This window comes from Manduca sexta, chromosome 25, assembly GCF_014839805.1.
Source record: "Manduca sexta isolate Smith_Timp_Sample1 chromosome 25, JHU_Msex_v1.0, whole genome shotgun sequence".
Classification (NCBI taxonomy): domain Eukaryota; kingdom Metazoa; phylum Arthropoda; class Insecta; order Lepidoptera; family Sphingidae; genus Manduca; species Manduca sexta.
The window spans coordinates 2,688,332-2,705,708 of NC_051139.1; the positions used below are offsets into that span (position 1 = coordinate 2,688,332).

A 17,377-nucleotide genomic window follows, 5' to 3' on the forward strand; every position below is an offset into this window, starting at 1 on the left:
GACACGATGTTTTGTTATTTTTTCTTTTATTCTATACTAATAAACTAATACAAAAAATATAATTAGTTCCAAACATGTTTTAACGGTTCCCAATTACTTTACAATCGTAAGCTTGACTTGACTTGACAAATATTAAAAAGAATCATAAGTATTTACAATAATTATACTTAGCACTAGCACAAAGAGTTCAAAATGCAAATAGATGAGTAACTTAAAACACTGTTTTACAATACAATCTAAATTATTAAAATATTTAAGTCTAGCAATCGCAAACAATACAATGATTGGTTTCTTAGAACAAAGCATAATATCTAAATGAAATCAATTATTTCTTTCACACGAAGAACATTTCAAAGTTATTAAGTTATAAAAAGTTTATGCACTGGCACTACACACTGACACTTTTTCATTTGTCTGTATCTATTGTATATTTCACACAATCGTCCTTACTAGCCAACTGTTTAGTAATATTGTATATGGTGTCCTTTACGGTTTGCAAGTTCTTATCACAGTCACTTTCTGCGTAATATTTAAGTCGCACTTCAGCGTGTTTCCACTGTTCGATCGTTGCAATATTTTTATTTTATTAACGTCGTAAATTTCAATTTTAATCAGGTGTGATGCATGTGTGCCGTCGTCGCTATTAGATTTGATGTATGAAATGCCGCCACCACTCGTTGATCGACCAACACTGGATGACTTTTTCGTATTTGTCTTTTTCTTCTTTGGTTTTTCGAAAAAGTCATCGATGTTGTTAAATTCGTTCGATCTTTTATTGGCTATAATCGCCTTTTTGACTTTGGCTGCGAGCGTCCCTTCTTCGTCACTAGGTTCATCGTTTTCATCAGCGTAATAATAACTCTTGAAAGTATTTTCAGGAAACTGTAATAAAAATTAATAAAAATGTTTTAGTTGTCGGTTAAGTAAGTAGTATGTGATAAATACGTATAGGTATGCTAAGTATAAATGTACAAGTTAATAACAATGATAAATTAATAAGAGATCGAAGACAGCTAAAATGTGTTAACCTCGTGGACAACACATACAATAAACAATTAATTAAACATCTGGTTGGTTATAACAACGTTAGGTCAAAGTATAAAAAGGTACTTACATTCATTTTTATAACAGTTTCACTATTTTAACACTTCACTATTACACTTAACTGGAGATCTCGCTTGGAACAGAGCACAGAGTGGAATACGATACCATGTGATTTTGAGTCGGTCTTTTATATGGAGAGCGAGTATTGTTTCCGTACAGACAAGACTCAACATGTTTCCAACTTTCACCATAAATTTTATATTGAATACGTATTATTCGAAAATGGGAATAATAGAGACGAGACCTATTGTTAAAAATAATAGAGAAGTAGTAAATCATTGTTAAAATATAGTTACCACCCGTGGGAACAATGAGAGGATGCAAAGGTTTTGTACCTAGAATTTGGGTAATGTATTATGTATGACAAACAATTGATTGATTTATCTTTCACAAACAATGGCCATAATGTGTAAAGGGTCAGTATTGAGTAATTGTAAACGGTTATTAAGTAGAAATACGATACAAAGACCTTAGCGTTTTTCAATAAAAAAGGATCACTGATAGAAAGTAGAAAGACAAAAGCATAACGAAACAAAGGGAACAGGTCCAAGCTTGAAAATGAGCCGTAGAGCATGAGTAAAGTTAATGCATCACTCCATTCGCGGGTGATATAAATGCAATCCGCGGACGTTGGTAATGAAATCCACGGTTAACTTCGCCGTAACATGCGGACGGTATCATTGAAAGTCGCGGTCGATAACAATGAAATTCGCGGGCGGTATAATTTTAATTCGCGGGCGGTATAATTTTAATTCGCGGGTGCTATCATTTTAATTCGCGGTCGGTATTATTTTAATTCGCGGTTGATATCATTTTAATTCGCGGTCGGTATAATTTTAATTCGCGGTTGATATCAATTTAATTCGCGGTTGATATCAATTTAATTCGCGGTTGATATCAAATTAATTCGCGGATAGTATAGTGCCCCGGCCCTGGAGCAGCCCGCGGACCCCCGTGGACGGGGGCGCGGGGAGGCGTCGCAGGTGCTCGGGTATCGGTGAATCCCTTACTACTGCCTGATCCCTCTCCAGTCATGTCGGAATGCCGTCACCATGCCATCACCTACGTACCTGGCTGATCTCTGTTGAGATTGCAGAACAAAACTGAGCTGATTAGTTTAGCTTAATACGCATAGCTAAGAAAACCACACATAGATATTTACATAGTTTGGGATCCGTACACATGTAATGAAATATTATCTCAACCATGCGAGCTATATAACTGACTTAGTCTTGTATTCGTTATGCAACCTGAATCGAAAATCAATATAGGAGAGTGGAAATTAAAATAAAACTATTTTCCGGATTGTATCGCGATTTTTTATATTATAATTTTCTCCCGAAATTTCAAAGACTTTATAGCCTTCATGGTCACGGGGGAAAGGATGAGCGACTGAGGTATGAGTGGACATGATAAGACTTCCGCAGATCTAACTTATCGTGAGAAACGCAATAGCAAAATGTTGGGTGACTTTAGTCTTTTGTGAGATGATACTATTATGCGAGAAACCATTTATATTGTAGACAAAAATGTCTACAGCGTGACTCAATCAAATATGTATTAAGATGTAACAACTTATTGGAAACACGATTGATCAATTTAACCCGATACCAATATATCATAATAAGACGATTTACCCCTGTACGCCGCGGTACCAATATCTCATAATTAGACAGTAAATAACCTGATAACAATATATAAACAGACGACATTAACAGCAGCTACAAACATCTCAATTGAAATATAGACTTTATAATAAATCTAAAGATTTAAGACGTGTATGCTATAAAATATTCTTTAGAAAGAGTAATTGCAACGAGTGCTAACATTGATAATGATGCCAAAATAGCAATTAATTTCATTGTCTACTTTACTGCTATTGCTTTGGCATCTATATCAACACGGTTTTATTTATTTCCTGGCTCTAAAACATAATAAGATCTAAAATAAAAAATAATAAGATCTGATGTAAGCAATTGCAAAATTTTAAACTATGTGATAAAACAATTAGATATTATATATACAGTACTGCAAGAGAGCCTAGAAGTGACTTTCGTGCGCCTGCGCATCTTAGCGAAGCGATACAAAAGATATTGTCCAAAGATTTTCAGCACAGTATTCACGGCTGGTTATGAAAGTAGTGACTCCAATGAAAATTCCTCGAAGTTCAGTTATCTTAAGTCTTGAATACTAGCTATCTTTAATTATTCTTATATTGTTAAACAGAACGTAGGTAAATATGCTGTAGAGTTACCGGCAGTATATAACATCTGCACAACCAGACGAACATACAAAAGATATCAGGATGCATTGCCACACCTAAATGGGACTGCAAATTGGAAGAGGTAGACCATTTATTATGACTCAAAAAAAACTTCAAGACACATCAAAACTGCAATTTCAAATCGTATTCGTGATACCTAAGGGACAAAGTTCTCCCTAGTATACCATCAAGAAACCATCACATCAAATTGGGTCGCATCCAAACAAATTATGCACTCGTAAATCCAACGCATCGTCGTATATTATGGCCCTTCACAAATGCAAGCCATATATTCGTTGCGACGCGACAAGGCGACCGCTCGACACGCGAGATATATTGCTAATATGGCCGGTGTCAGCACGCTTATGGCATAGAAAGCGTGATTGATAATGGTTTGTGGGATTGTGATGTTGATAGCGTTGCGTGGTGAATGAGTTGTTTAAAAAAGAATTTTCGCATACTATGCACCAGGGGCAAAAGAGGTTTTTTCCGAAAAGGAACCCTATACAACATAATATAGGTACCAGTTTGCATAAATGCGATGAGGATCGGGATCGGGTTATATTGACCCTTCGTCACTGCTAGGCACTATATATGATGTAGTATGACCAGTCGCCGCAAGAAGTTCGAAGTCATATCTCTGTATTGTGATATGCGGAATGAAACATACCATATGAAACAACCGCTATGTAAGATATCCCTGATTCAACCTCAGACCTATAATTCCTTAAGACCTACGAACTATGTACGACGGTAAAAACTCCGAACTGGGTATCTTTGAATTCTGATTATATATTGGATCGGTATGGAGGAACGACGTTCCAAGCATATGTTTTATTAAAGTGTTAACCTTTGCCTGCCAGTGGCACCATCGATGATGCTGAATCTTATTGGCATTTCTATAGAAATTTTACATTAGTCTATAAATTTGTAATTTTGAATATGATAAAAAAATATCACTGATTGCTTCTTTACGGACGTTTTAGTCTTTTTTATAAACAAACTAATGAAAATGTAACAAAATAAAACACGACGCGCGACGAAATATTAATATGTGGACAGAATTTCAGATAACATAAAATTCTCGTGGAGCGCATCATACTCTACAGAGAAAAATGAACATGACTAATTCAGCAATAAATGAGTCATGAAATTCGAGTGATACAAGTGGAAATGGACGGAACGGATGACGATCCGTTTTCCTAGCGTTATAATTACGTGGGATTCTGAAACTGTATGACAGATAGTGCGTTCGAGTTTCCTGATATTTCGAAACTTTTAAAACCTCGCATCGATTACGCGCCATGTTCGTGGGCGACATAAGTAGTATTTGCCGCGCGAGCATTTAGGTACGAATTTTTATGTAGAGCGCGGCTGCTGCGCGCGGAAAACGATCGTTTTAAGACGGAACTTTCCATTATACATAGTTGGGACTTGAGATAAGTTAGTCTACCGCGCGAGCCAAATTTAAACATGAGATGACCGACTTGACTGCGTACACTCGCGTCTCTGCAAAGAAGGTGTTTAGGAACGTTAGGGAACGAATGACGGATCGGAGGACCGAACCTCGGACGGGCGCGGGGGGGTGAAAATACTTCTTTAGAGTTCTTCGACATGAGGCCGTTTGGGTTAAAATATTACTACATATTTGTAAAAAGGACAAAAACATGTTATTTAAAATTGTAGAATTTTTTTTTGTACCAGGGATCATTTAAATTTTTTATAAAAATTTTATGCAATTTCTATAATAGAGTAAATAAAGAATTTATGTTTTGCCGTATAAAATTATACTAGCATCATGTAGTTATTTACAAAATCGATGAACGACTATTACAAATATTGAAAATCAGAACAAGGTTAGTTTAAAAGCGGCCTAAAATGTATAAACATTTATATCAAATTATAACATAAAAGACCAAATATAAAATATCGTTACTGCATCATTCGTTATTTTAATTAATGTCTCCAGTGGACACAAATCCAGAAGAAGCAAATTTGAACCATGGCAGCGTGTTCATACATTTACGAGCCGCTATAAATTAGCAACATTTATCGATGACATTGATATATCGCCGCAAATTAACCAAAATGTACGATTATTTGTATGAATTATATGATTTTATATTACTGTCGCGTGCTTTGCGCTAATTTTCCGCAATTAAATTATTTTGGTCGCAACATTCTTGTATTAAATTTGATAATAATCCAAATTCAATAGTCTTCTGATACATAATCATAGTAATATGTAGGTATGCTCCATAAACAACTAATTAACCTGTTTTGAATTTTACGATGCTATATATCGTGTAATCTCGCAAAGCAAATTGTACCATATTATCATACTAAAGTGTTATTGTATTTTTTGAAATACACCAAAACAAGCATTGTTTATTGCGTTATAGTGTAATTGAGACTGAACATCAGTCTTACTTATAAAAAATTCGCAAAGCTATGCTTAGTTAAAATAGAAATTTACTCAATCAGCTGTAAGTCAAAACCCGCCATCTTGCTTCTTAATAAGGTGTAAACTAGGAAACCGGTAATGTTTTTGACAGCTAATTAAGCAATTTTTCACCCCCTCTTAACGCCAAAACAAGTTTATAAGTTAGACTGCTTATGTCTAGCGATACCACTACACACCTACCACGCTGTACAATTATTAAAGCACGGGGCGTTGTGCTGATAAGTTTTTATTGCGCCGAATACAAAACAAGCGGCTTGCTAACCTCATTATTAAGAAAACATTTCGCTGGCTCTCTGTATAGAAGGTTGTTACATATACTTCCACCCCTATAATCGCTGATCACGCATCCCCTGATGCGACCCAGCAACGACGGACACAACTCATCGGTCATCGACCACACGTGTCACCTACTCATCGGGCACGAGGCGCCGACGCTGCAATTTAGCTATATAATATTTCCATTCCATACGTTTCATTTTTTATGTAATATCAGTAAGAAGCACTTTTAGACCTAACATTGGCTAATAGACACGTATTCTAATTGTAATTTTTATTTCCTAATTAAATTTATTAAAATAATTTTGTTTTTTTTTACAACCTCCGGTTGTGCCTTACGTAATTAGGTTCTAAGGATTTTTTTTTTACATAAATTAAATTATACATATCACATAATTCTATGTCTTTTTTAATACAAAAAAAACAATAATCGCCAAAAAGATAAATAAAGAAGGAATCACGTACTATTTATCTTTTAAAATTGTTAGTAATTTGGGTTTTTCTGCTCAGTATCAGCCCGGAGTCTGGAATTTGTGCCCGATATGGCAATAGGCTCGCCCCCTATCACATCATGGGACGGAACATACTTGGCGAAAAGTGGGTGCCCTAGTTGCGCCTCTGCATACCCCTTCGGGGATAAAATGCGTGATGTTATGTATGTATGTATGTAGTAATATGAAAATTTATTTACACAGGATCTTTTAATAGTGAGCCAGCAATTTCTGTCTTTCTGTATCTTTGTTGACCCTTATTTCGAGTTCCCATATTTAACAATGTAAGGTGTTTCGCAATGCAGTGATCGCAATTCCCCAAGTGATTAATGGCTATCGGCGAACGGTTTGGCACCGGCCGGGGTTCAGTCAAGGCGGCCGTTGTGAAACGCGCCTGTTAACGGCAACTAATATCTTACTTAGGGTTACTACTTGCACTGTATTCGCAAGTCGTTTGCCTTTTCCACTTTAATTAAAAGTAAAGTCCTGGAAGGTTTAAAATATGCAGAAGTCCTTAAATTTAATTTTTTATTTCTTTGAATGACGAGACGAGCTTGCCGTTCGCCCGATGGTAAGCGATACGACCGCCCGTAAACAATAGTAACACCATCCAACACCTTGAATAGCAAATTATTGTTTAATATTCCACTACGCTCGCTATAATATGAGATATTAAGTCTCGTTATGTCCAGAAGTTACACTGACTACAATGTCCTTCGAACTGGAACACAACACTCACCACATACTATTCCTTGGCGGCAGAAACACACACTGCGGTGATACCTACCCAAGCGGACTGTCACATATGAAAGACGTACCACCAGTATCAGCTTGAAATTAAACAATTTTTCGGATTTTATTGCGGTTTTTTATATTTCATTTTTCGATGAAACGTCGGGAGAAAAATAAAATATAAAAAACCGCGATAAAATCCGAAAAATTGTTTAATTTTAATGTCTAACATTTGCGTAAACAAATCAGTATCAGCTTGCCTTGATTGTTTACACGGTAAACATCACTTGCGGAAGTGCAAGTTGTGGCCTTTATACTAAGGGATTCCAGGATCCCATTCGTTGGCTTCTCCAGCTGTTGACTGACTCTGGATGACAATGAATTGCACTCATCTGAAGGTATTACATTAGGTCTATCCATTCCACTACTATTTTTACACTTTCATTAATTTATATTTTTTAACTTATAATATAAAAATCAATGCGAATGCACAGCAATGCCTTCTCCCTTTACAAGAGCAGACAAAGCTCCAGTATCATTGGGGACGAGGATTAACACAAATGTAATTAAATCAATAAATATACCGTTTAACAATATATAAAAGAAGCCAGTATATGTAATGTATCGTGTGTATACTACGTTTATTTGTCAATAAAGCGTGTGAGTCCCGCCCTAAACGCGCCTCCATTTCGGATCTGTTATCGAGTCGGACATGTTTTATTTACCTCAGAACAATGTTATTTACGCTTCATTAAACCCTCTTATGAAATAGTCTTAGGCCCTGGGATTGTTACGGAATATTACACAAAGAAGACACCACAAATTCTGAATCATTATGTAATTAATCCGTTAAATGGAAAACTAAATGAACCTAGGGGACCGATTACGTATCAAATAGCGGTACCCCCCCCCCTTTGCGAAACACAATGTCTCTTTAATCGTACGCGAATCACGCAAACCCCGCAGAGAAATATTAGGGGAAAAAAAACTGAATGAACCAAAGACCCGTAGCGAGTAAATGGCGTCACATTTAACAGAGGCTCAGATGTGCCGCGGTCAGCCGCTGGTTATTTATTATTAGTAAACTGGTTCAGGGCCGTGCAGTTCAACGCGTTTTCTATTTATTATAATATTAGGTTTTCGCGAGAATATACCACACTCTATATTAATTATCCTAACATTGTTTATTTTTGTTTCGTTCTGCGTCGTTTTTTCTAGACGTTCAGACGACATGTTTTTAATGTTATTTTTTTCTTGGAAAGTTATATTTGGCCATGGTAAGGTAAACATGGTAATTAACTAATTATTGAAGGTTGATAAAATTGTGGTTAATACATCCCGGTAATGTCCCGTGGGAAAAAAGGGATCTTTAAATACAAGCCGTTGCATCGTACCGTATTTTAGGGACTCTTGTAGCAGGAAAGGCTTTTCACGCGGGCAAAGACGCGGGCAACATCTAGTAATAAATAAAATTTAAATAATTGGTCTGAAAATATTTAGAAGAGGTCTATGATTGGCAGTTAGCTTCCAAGAGCTGAAGAAGATAAATACGCGTAAGTTTTTTACGATAAAAATTCGACCCAATATCACAGCCTCTTTTCCAATCACGTTATAGTGCTTTAGATCGGTAAGAAGCTAATTTAAGTATTTGTTTTTATCTAACATGAGTTGACCCCAACATGCCTCTCGTCGAATGAAACTAATTAACTATGAGATTTTCGCTATGTTTATCGAGATTGCTATACATTTTCTACAAAAATGTAAAGTGGGTGGACCATGGAAGGCCAATATCGCTAATAAACAGTTAATTAAATTATTAATTGATTAAAAGACAAAAAATAGTAACACTTTGTTTTATTATGTAACTTATACAATTTCATATTACATCATTATATAATCCTAGTAAGGTCAACTGTTTTTTTTTTAACGGCCTCACAAGGAATCATTAAGTTTCCTAGGAACTCAAGATATACAATCTTAATTAAATGCAAACAAAAGAACAATATTTCTCTCTTATTATATCTTAAAGGATTTGTTATTATAAGCGAATCCTTATATATCAATTCAAAGCTCAAAAAATAATGGATTATTTACTTGATTATTTACCTAAGTTAGGTTTTCCTGTGAGTGCGTTTTATAATTTTAATGTCGACGACCGAAATCAACAAAACTAAGGACCGCACTCAAAAAATAATGGCGCGTGTTACTTACCGTAGTGACTGTGTCCGATTTCGATGGGTATTTGTGCGAGTACAAGAAATTTTGTCATCACAATTACCAAAGAGAATCTAACACTACGTTAGAGCAATTACTACGATTTTTTAATTATAATCGGCTTTATTAGGAACATAACCTTCCATTGCACACCCACCTTATCAAGTTAACTTAGTTCTTAGCGATTTTATTTTAACTCCATGGATTTTATTCAGGTTTACTTTAAGCGAGCTTTCAACTCTATAAAGTTTGTCCGGAATTACAAACCGTATTTTGCACTAACACAGGTTAACTCAACCTTTCAACTTTACAAAATGTGCTGGATTACAAACCGTATTTCGCACTAACAGGCTATCGCAACAATCTATTTCTATAATATTATAATTTGTAAGGAATGCGGCACACTGAAAATAAAATGAGCGCTTAAACATTGATAAAATGACACCCACGTGCGCTTCTGCACTAGATACAGCCGATCTTATTGTTCAGGTGTTGTAACAGGGACGCATTTAGGGCAATGTGTGGGGGCTAATAACCAACGATCAATATTAAGTTTGAAAACAAGCGCAAATATTCCTTTAAGCGTTTTGTAACAGATGTCGTATTTTCAGAACATATTTTTATAGAATGAAATTATAGATTGAACTCATGTTTTATGTCTTGGCACATTTCTGAATAAACACTATGTATTCATGAGGCCTTATGAAAAGCCTATATCACCTTCCACCTATTCCTACCACACCTATTATTATATATTTCCAGCACTTTCTGCGCAGCTCGATGATTTTCTTTAATGAAATTGATTTACTATTATCATTGATCCAAGTCTTCGAACCAAGGTAACAAAATATAAAAAAACAAATTTCTATGCACAATTTTTCACCATCGCCTTGGGCCCGTCAGTGCAACTCCGTGGCAAATTATACAGTCATCAGTCAACCGGTCCGTCAAAACATTGTACAGTCGGCCAAAATAGATCGGATACAAATAGACACGCCAGTGGTACGAAATCGGCGCGACTGTTCTTCTTTTTCTTCTTTTCTATTATGGCTGCCACCGTTCCTTTATCGGTGATTTTGCCAATGTCGAGTAATAATAGTAGATAAAAAACAAAAAGAGACTATAAAATCGTTCCTTTTTTTCAGGAAGCGGCACGACTGTTGATCACTGCGAGTTTCATCATTGCATCATTTAAGGCAGAATAACATTCACAATAAGCGATCCTAATCTCAATCACCAATCCGATTCCGAGAAAGAACCAATCAAATTACTCATTTGTACACATGTAAAAAAATCTTTGTTCTGATTGGTCCATTTTTTAAATAGATCGAATAAAGCGATTGGGTTCGTTTATTAAAAATGGCGGTAACTAGGCAATTGTAGACTAAGATGTTTTTATTACATGTTATATTGATGTTTATATTTTGTAAAACGTCATTGATTGTAGAGGTTACAAACTAACCTTAGAAAGATCTCTAATGCTGTCATCAATGATGCTTTTGGAACATAAAGTTTAAATACACTTTATGACAACGAATAACTTAACAGGTTATTTTCTTTTATTTCGGGCCTTTGACACGCGCTCAGATAAAGAAATAGAAATTTGCAATTTTATATTCGAATTTTATCGTCTATGTAAAGTTTATCACACATATATTTTATTTTTCGTTAGGGCTGCTATTATTTTCCTGCATAAAACGAACTTGTAGACCGCACTATGAACTGTGAATCCATAGGCACTGAAGTGTTTTATATTATATTATAAAAGGTACTTCATAATATTATCATTAATCTTCGGAAATAAGGATAAATTACCAGTAAGAGCCCCATTTATTTCGAGCTCATCAATAAATCTCTCGTCCTAAAATATATCAACAACTAAATTGCAGTAACGAAGCTGTGTCCGAAGTCAAAACACACACATAAGATATGTAAAGAAATGCTTGTTAACTGGAAATAACTTTCGGAAATTTACAATCGCTCTTTTTAAAAGAGAAAAATGTAATGTGCAAAGTTTACTGTAAAGCGCCATCTGTTGTTGGCAGTGTAAACCACAACAAATTGAATAAACAACCGAAGTCTATGACCAACTGATTCATGGTAGATTTCACAGATGTCGCTGTTTTCGATTTTATAAATTGTAAGTCTATAAATAAAACATTGTTGTAATTTGGCAAATGTTTCAATCTAGGGTTATAAATAAAGCAAAATAAGAGAATACATTAACACGTTATCTATCATGTGCTTATTCATTTAAAAGATTAATAACGTTAATTGAGGAGAACATTTTGTTCGCCCGACAAACCATTGTAGCACAGAATAACATTGAAATGAAAATGTGACTTGGCTATGAATTTTATAGAATTATGTGTTTTTCATAGATAAGTGTAATACTTAATTGTTAATATCTAGAATAAATTGATTACTCAATCTAAAATTGTGAGATAAACATAGATGGCGCTGTTGCAATACATCGGTCATTTTCAAACAATCCTTTTTAAATTAAAGCACGCTGTATAATTTAACATCGTTATTAGCAATAGTGAGTGTAAATAATTATTTACATTAGAAGTACATAGAATGTACTACATATATAGTATTTTTTGTTATATTATTTCCTTTTTTTTTATTGCCACTATTTTTAATCCGAATGTAGCGAAGTTAAAGTATTGGGTCCAAACTCCAAACACAAGTACGAGGTACCAATATGTAACAAATTACTCGACGTACAGAAATACCTTAAGTATTTAGAAAAAAAAAACAGTGCATAAAATTTCGGTTTCAGAAAAAGGATGACTGAAAATACGGACACAGAAGTAAATATAAATTACGAGTACACATTAACTCGCAGTACACAACAATGTACAAGTACCAACATAAACGAAACCAGTTTTAGAGAAAAAAATGTAACGCATAAAAAAACATTTCACTAAAAAGAACTTAAACACAAAAATATACTTACATCCATGATGATCTGAAGCGTGAGCGCCCTGGCCCGCCGCTCGCTGAGGCGCCTGCGCCGGCCCACTAGAGCGGGCACCGCGACCCGCGACAACCACTCGCCAAACTCTGCCCAACACACGCACTCTCACTACACCGATAATTGATTCTCACTAGATCATTAGTAATATCGAGCCTTGATTTAATATCAGATAAAAATTAAAAGATAATTCGTAAAGTAAAGTTTTGAAAATTATGGTCGGTTAGAATTTAGAGAATACATTCGAATTTCAAAATTTAGGAAAAAGAAAAAAAAACGACAAGATATGATTTTTAAAATACAATCACAAATGTAACCAATATTCCATTTCTAAATATTCTACCAAAAAATAAATCAAAGCTCGATGGCTTTCACGAAAGGGTAAATTGTTGTATGATGAGGAACATATTAGCACAAAATGATACTCTCAACTATGCTGGTAAGTTAAGTGTACACACATAGAATGGATTTATTGAAATTATCGAGCCTCTCAGTCAATTCATTTACAAAGTTAAGTTAGTAAACAATCTAGAATCATATTCTTAATGTAATGACAGATATGTTTGCTGAAATAAATCCATTGTATACAAATATACTCAAGCAAGACAATAGTTAAAGTGAATAAATTTTCAGCGAAGACAAATGAAGTCGAATGTTTATTAGTTGTGAAAGATATTGCACACGTAACAAAGAAGAATCATGATATTTGTATTATTTTGTGTGTAATATGCTTGTAGCCACACTTGTAGCAGAGACTAAATACAAAATTAGTATGTGGCAAGAAAGTGTACACAAGGTCTTTTAATAATAGTGAATACATTACTGTTACATAATAACGTGCACATATTATTTGTAAAATAGTTAAGTGAGAACGGGGAATATAAGGTATGAAGGAATTGCTATTGTATTAGTACTGAAGTTAGACGAAGAGAAGGAAAAAATTAGAAGCGAAAAAGAAGTGAGGATTTTAATGTAATTGTAAATGTATTATAAAGAATAAAATGATGATTTGTTCCTATCCGTTAGTACTGTAATGACTGTCATAGAAAGTGTTTGAGTGTCTCCTAATATGACGGTCAGCGTCATCAAAAGACCTGTTGAGTTATATTCAAGTACAGTAGCCAATTAACCAATTAAAACCAGTAAATGCAACAACATCTAGGATACAGTAATCGGAAACTCGAAAAACTTTTTGATTAAGTATGTTTATAAAATTTCGAATTTACAATTACCTTATCAACAAATACACAGTTTAAGCTAGTTTTCAGATTTCGCAATTTATTTAGGAATAATGAATAAATATACTTAGATTCGTTAATTAGCTTTTGTTTATATCCTGAAAATGTAGTAAATGATCCCAAAAGTACGGAACTAATTGAAATGCATGAATCTCTTGGCCTTGGGACTTCTAAGGAATTAGAAGCAAATAATAAATTTCATGGCTTGTTTTTAAACGCAATTTTCATTTCAAATATACACGAAACTAGATATTTGGAAAAGGCAATATTCAGTTGAAGATATAAGATTTCTGTTAATCTAGCTTAACTGTGTATTCGTTTATTGATTTGTGTAATTTAGTTGTAACACTGACCTATGGCTTCTCGTGTCATGATGTCTTGTGTGCAGTGTTCCATGTTTGTGTCTTACACTAAATATAATACTGATTATAGTTATTTCACAAACACTATTTACAAATCACTATACACTATCACTGTTTATGTTTGTGTGTCGATCGTTTTATTTCGTTTTTGTTCGCAGCGTCTTTCACTTCAGTTTGTATTAGTGTTTAAATTCTTTAAGTTTCGTCTTTTGATGTTACCTTTGTCATTCAGAAAATCATAAAGTCCATGATTATATTTACTGTTTTATTTAACGGGTAGCCATTTTTTAATTTTGAGTCTAAGACTAAAATTTTGATAAAAGATTTTGTTAAGCACTAGTTCAGGTTTTCTTGTCTCTCGTTTATCCATTATAGATAGTCTAGATTTATTTGTATGAGATCATGTCATCAACGGTTTGGTATAATCCGGGACTACTATAGTGATTACATAAATTCTTTCCGTTGACGTCAAATCGTGAAAGTTTCGCTGTGATCGTAGGAAATAAAATCTAAAAACATATGAGTATTTTGAACCCGCGTGGTTTGTGACAAGTGATGTCGCTTATTAATAATTTAATATATTTAAACCAGATCATTTTGAGTAGATGATTCTACTTCTCAGGCGTGGAACGTAGATTTAACAGAAATAGCATTTAGGATTAAGCTCTTATGGTTCTTTCAAAGCATTGATTTTTGTTTTATTTATAGTATTGAGATTTAAGGATTTCTTACTGCTTAAACTTCGATAGCGCATACTGAACTCCTAAGTTCCAATGCTATTAACGGCAACTGCTGATATAACGCATGCCAATAGTTGATTTATTCTCTTTTTTCTACAAAGAAACTGAAATAAAAGTAATTTAATTGTCTACATGATTAAAAAACAGCAGCTAAGGATATCTATAGCGGGAAATTCCAAATTTACTACGGACTTAGAATCATGGATCCAACACGTGTTATTAATACTGCTCATTCATTGTCGTGGCACGGCGTCGCTGATCTATTTATATTCCACTATATTATTTTAAAGACCATCTGACAAATTCATCATCGCTGAAGCGAGACTTGTTGAAGATCACGATACTTATTTGATAGTCAAAGACTACGTCTATGAAGTAAAGATTTAAAAAGAGACTTAGAATTAAGGAGGAACTACGAGTGTATAATATGCTGTGAGTTTATTTCGTACAACTATCAATGAAATTGGAATTTAAACAGACAAAAATGTTTAATGCTCGGAATGAGCGCAGCCTAATCAGAGTTGTCCAATGAGCAATGTTTTAAACAACTACTGGTTTAGACGACCAAGCGGTTCAATAGAAAAAATAAAGCATTAGCAGCAAATTAATAAATTATAATAATAAACAGATTACAAATGAGTTCGAAGAAATTTAGCTTGTAAATGCAAGTCGGATGTTACGGAGTAATTTATGTAGTTAGTAAATCGAAGATTCGAGCAGCGTACTACAAATCCACTTAAAGAAGTTTTGGCAGTTTCCCAACTAGAGAATCTTTGGTTTACGTGCATATTTCATGTTGAGTATATTTATGTCTATTCAACTGATTAAGGAAACGACTAAGTAGCTGGTCTGTAGGAAGCGTGTTACGGTAACAACACCATATTTTTTTATTACAATGTCTGAATTACAAAGTAATCTAATTACAATGAATTGCATGACATCACACAGGGTCCGTATACTCAGACAAAGACAAGAGTTGAATCATAATGCCTTTACATTGGCGAATATGCTCTCCAGTGGCAAAGGGTCCATATCACCCGATTCTTGCCGGCTTCCCTTACGTAATTTATGTAAAATCTAGTTATCAGAACGATTTCTAGTCCGCATTTCTGCATATTACTAGTACCTGTAAGTCATGTACTGTTCACTTTTGGAAATCTTCATCCTTCGCCTCTGATGCTCTCTAACCATATACAAAACACCTTCCCAATCCTACATGAAGACAAAAGGAGATCTAGACAGCTTCCAGAATACGAGAGACCAGGCTACATGTTTCCGTGCGGACTAAGGTATTGCCAACTGATGATGTAGAAGTGAATTCCGGTGTTACGTGGTAGGCAGCGGGTATGTGGCGCAACGCCGGTCGTCACCTGCTGCCAACTGCACCTGCCAAGTGGCTATACTTGAACTTGTTGTGTGGAGTATAGAACACACTATTGTTGAGGTTTTATTCCGAAAAGAACAAGCAAAATGGTAAATCACTGATCAGAAGAAAGTACAGCACAAAAATCCAAGCTTCTCCCTTTTATGATTTAAAGAAAATACCTATTAATGACATTTTGATTGTGCCTGATGAAATGGCACTTCCAAAAGGCACTTTTCCGTAGTATTGAAATTCTCTTTAGGGCACTTCTTTCCTACAAACCAAAAACTTTTAAAATCTATGAAATAACCCCAGAAACAGATTTTTTGGTCGCAACAATATTCCGTCCTTAGATAAATAATGTTTATGAATAAGGGGTAAGTATATAACTAGTTGGTCGATGAAAAAATAAAGATCACGTTTGATGCCAGTGATGATAAATGATATGAAACCTTTATATTTTGTCCAAAAACTTTGATAGTTTAGCAAAATAGGAATTGCTGTAGGGTAATACAGTAATCAAGAAACACTCATTTACTATGTTTAATGGGGCGCCACCGTTACGAGTCCGAGGTTACTACGCACTGTCAGGATATTTGTACGACGATCATTTCTCTGGTTTTAGAAGAATGAAATTTGCAAATATTCTTTGCATCATGTCCATCCATAAATCATAATGATGATTTAAAATATCATTTGCAAGAAATCAATAATGAAACCGGTGTCGCAGAATTTATTTCTAGCTTCGATATTTGAGAACTTCTTATGCCATAATAAAGCTATTGTACATTCTCATGTTAAAACCAATGGTTCATATCAGTCATTTCATATTTCTTATGCTCTATCGATTCAACTTTATTTTTAGATAAATTTCCATTACCCACTGTAATCTTCCTTTGACTGTATCGTCATTCATTGTCCATAACATTACTGTTGTGAGTAAAATACTATAAATATTTGTATCTTGCGTTCATTTGGCAACACAACATGTGCAAATAATCTGATTTATGTGGATTTATTTCTGAAAACTTGTTTGTGTTTACGTTAGTGAGGCGTATTTGAGAGAACGATATTTTGTCTGTTTGTCTTCAATGTGACTGATCTAAAAATACGCTACAATGCACCTAGAAAAATTGCGGAATACCTACAT

The 17,377-nt window shown here is 34.5% G+C and overlaps 1 protein-coding gene and 1 long non-coding RNA gene across 2 annotated transcripts in view; one reads left to right on the forward strand and one right to left on the reverse strand.

Annotated features, from left to right (window-relative positions):
• The window catches only part of LOC119190595, a 16,146-nt gene extending 3,551 nt beyond the window's left edge, over positions 1-12,595 (reverse strand). Inside the window, exon 1 of the long non-coding RNA XR_005113015.1 lies at positions 12,503-12,595. This is a non-coding gene — a long non-coding RNA (uncharacterized LOC119190595). The remainder of the gene's footprint in view (positions 1-12,502) is intronic.
• The window catches only part of LOC119190594, a 95,222-nt gene that overhangs the window by 52,070 nt on the left and 25,775 nt on the right, over positions 1-17,377 (forward strand). The gene's annotated exons all lie outside the window — the stretch shown is intronic.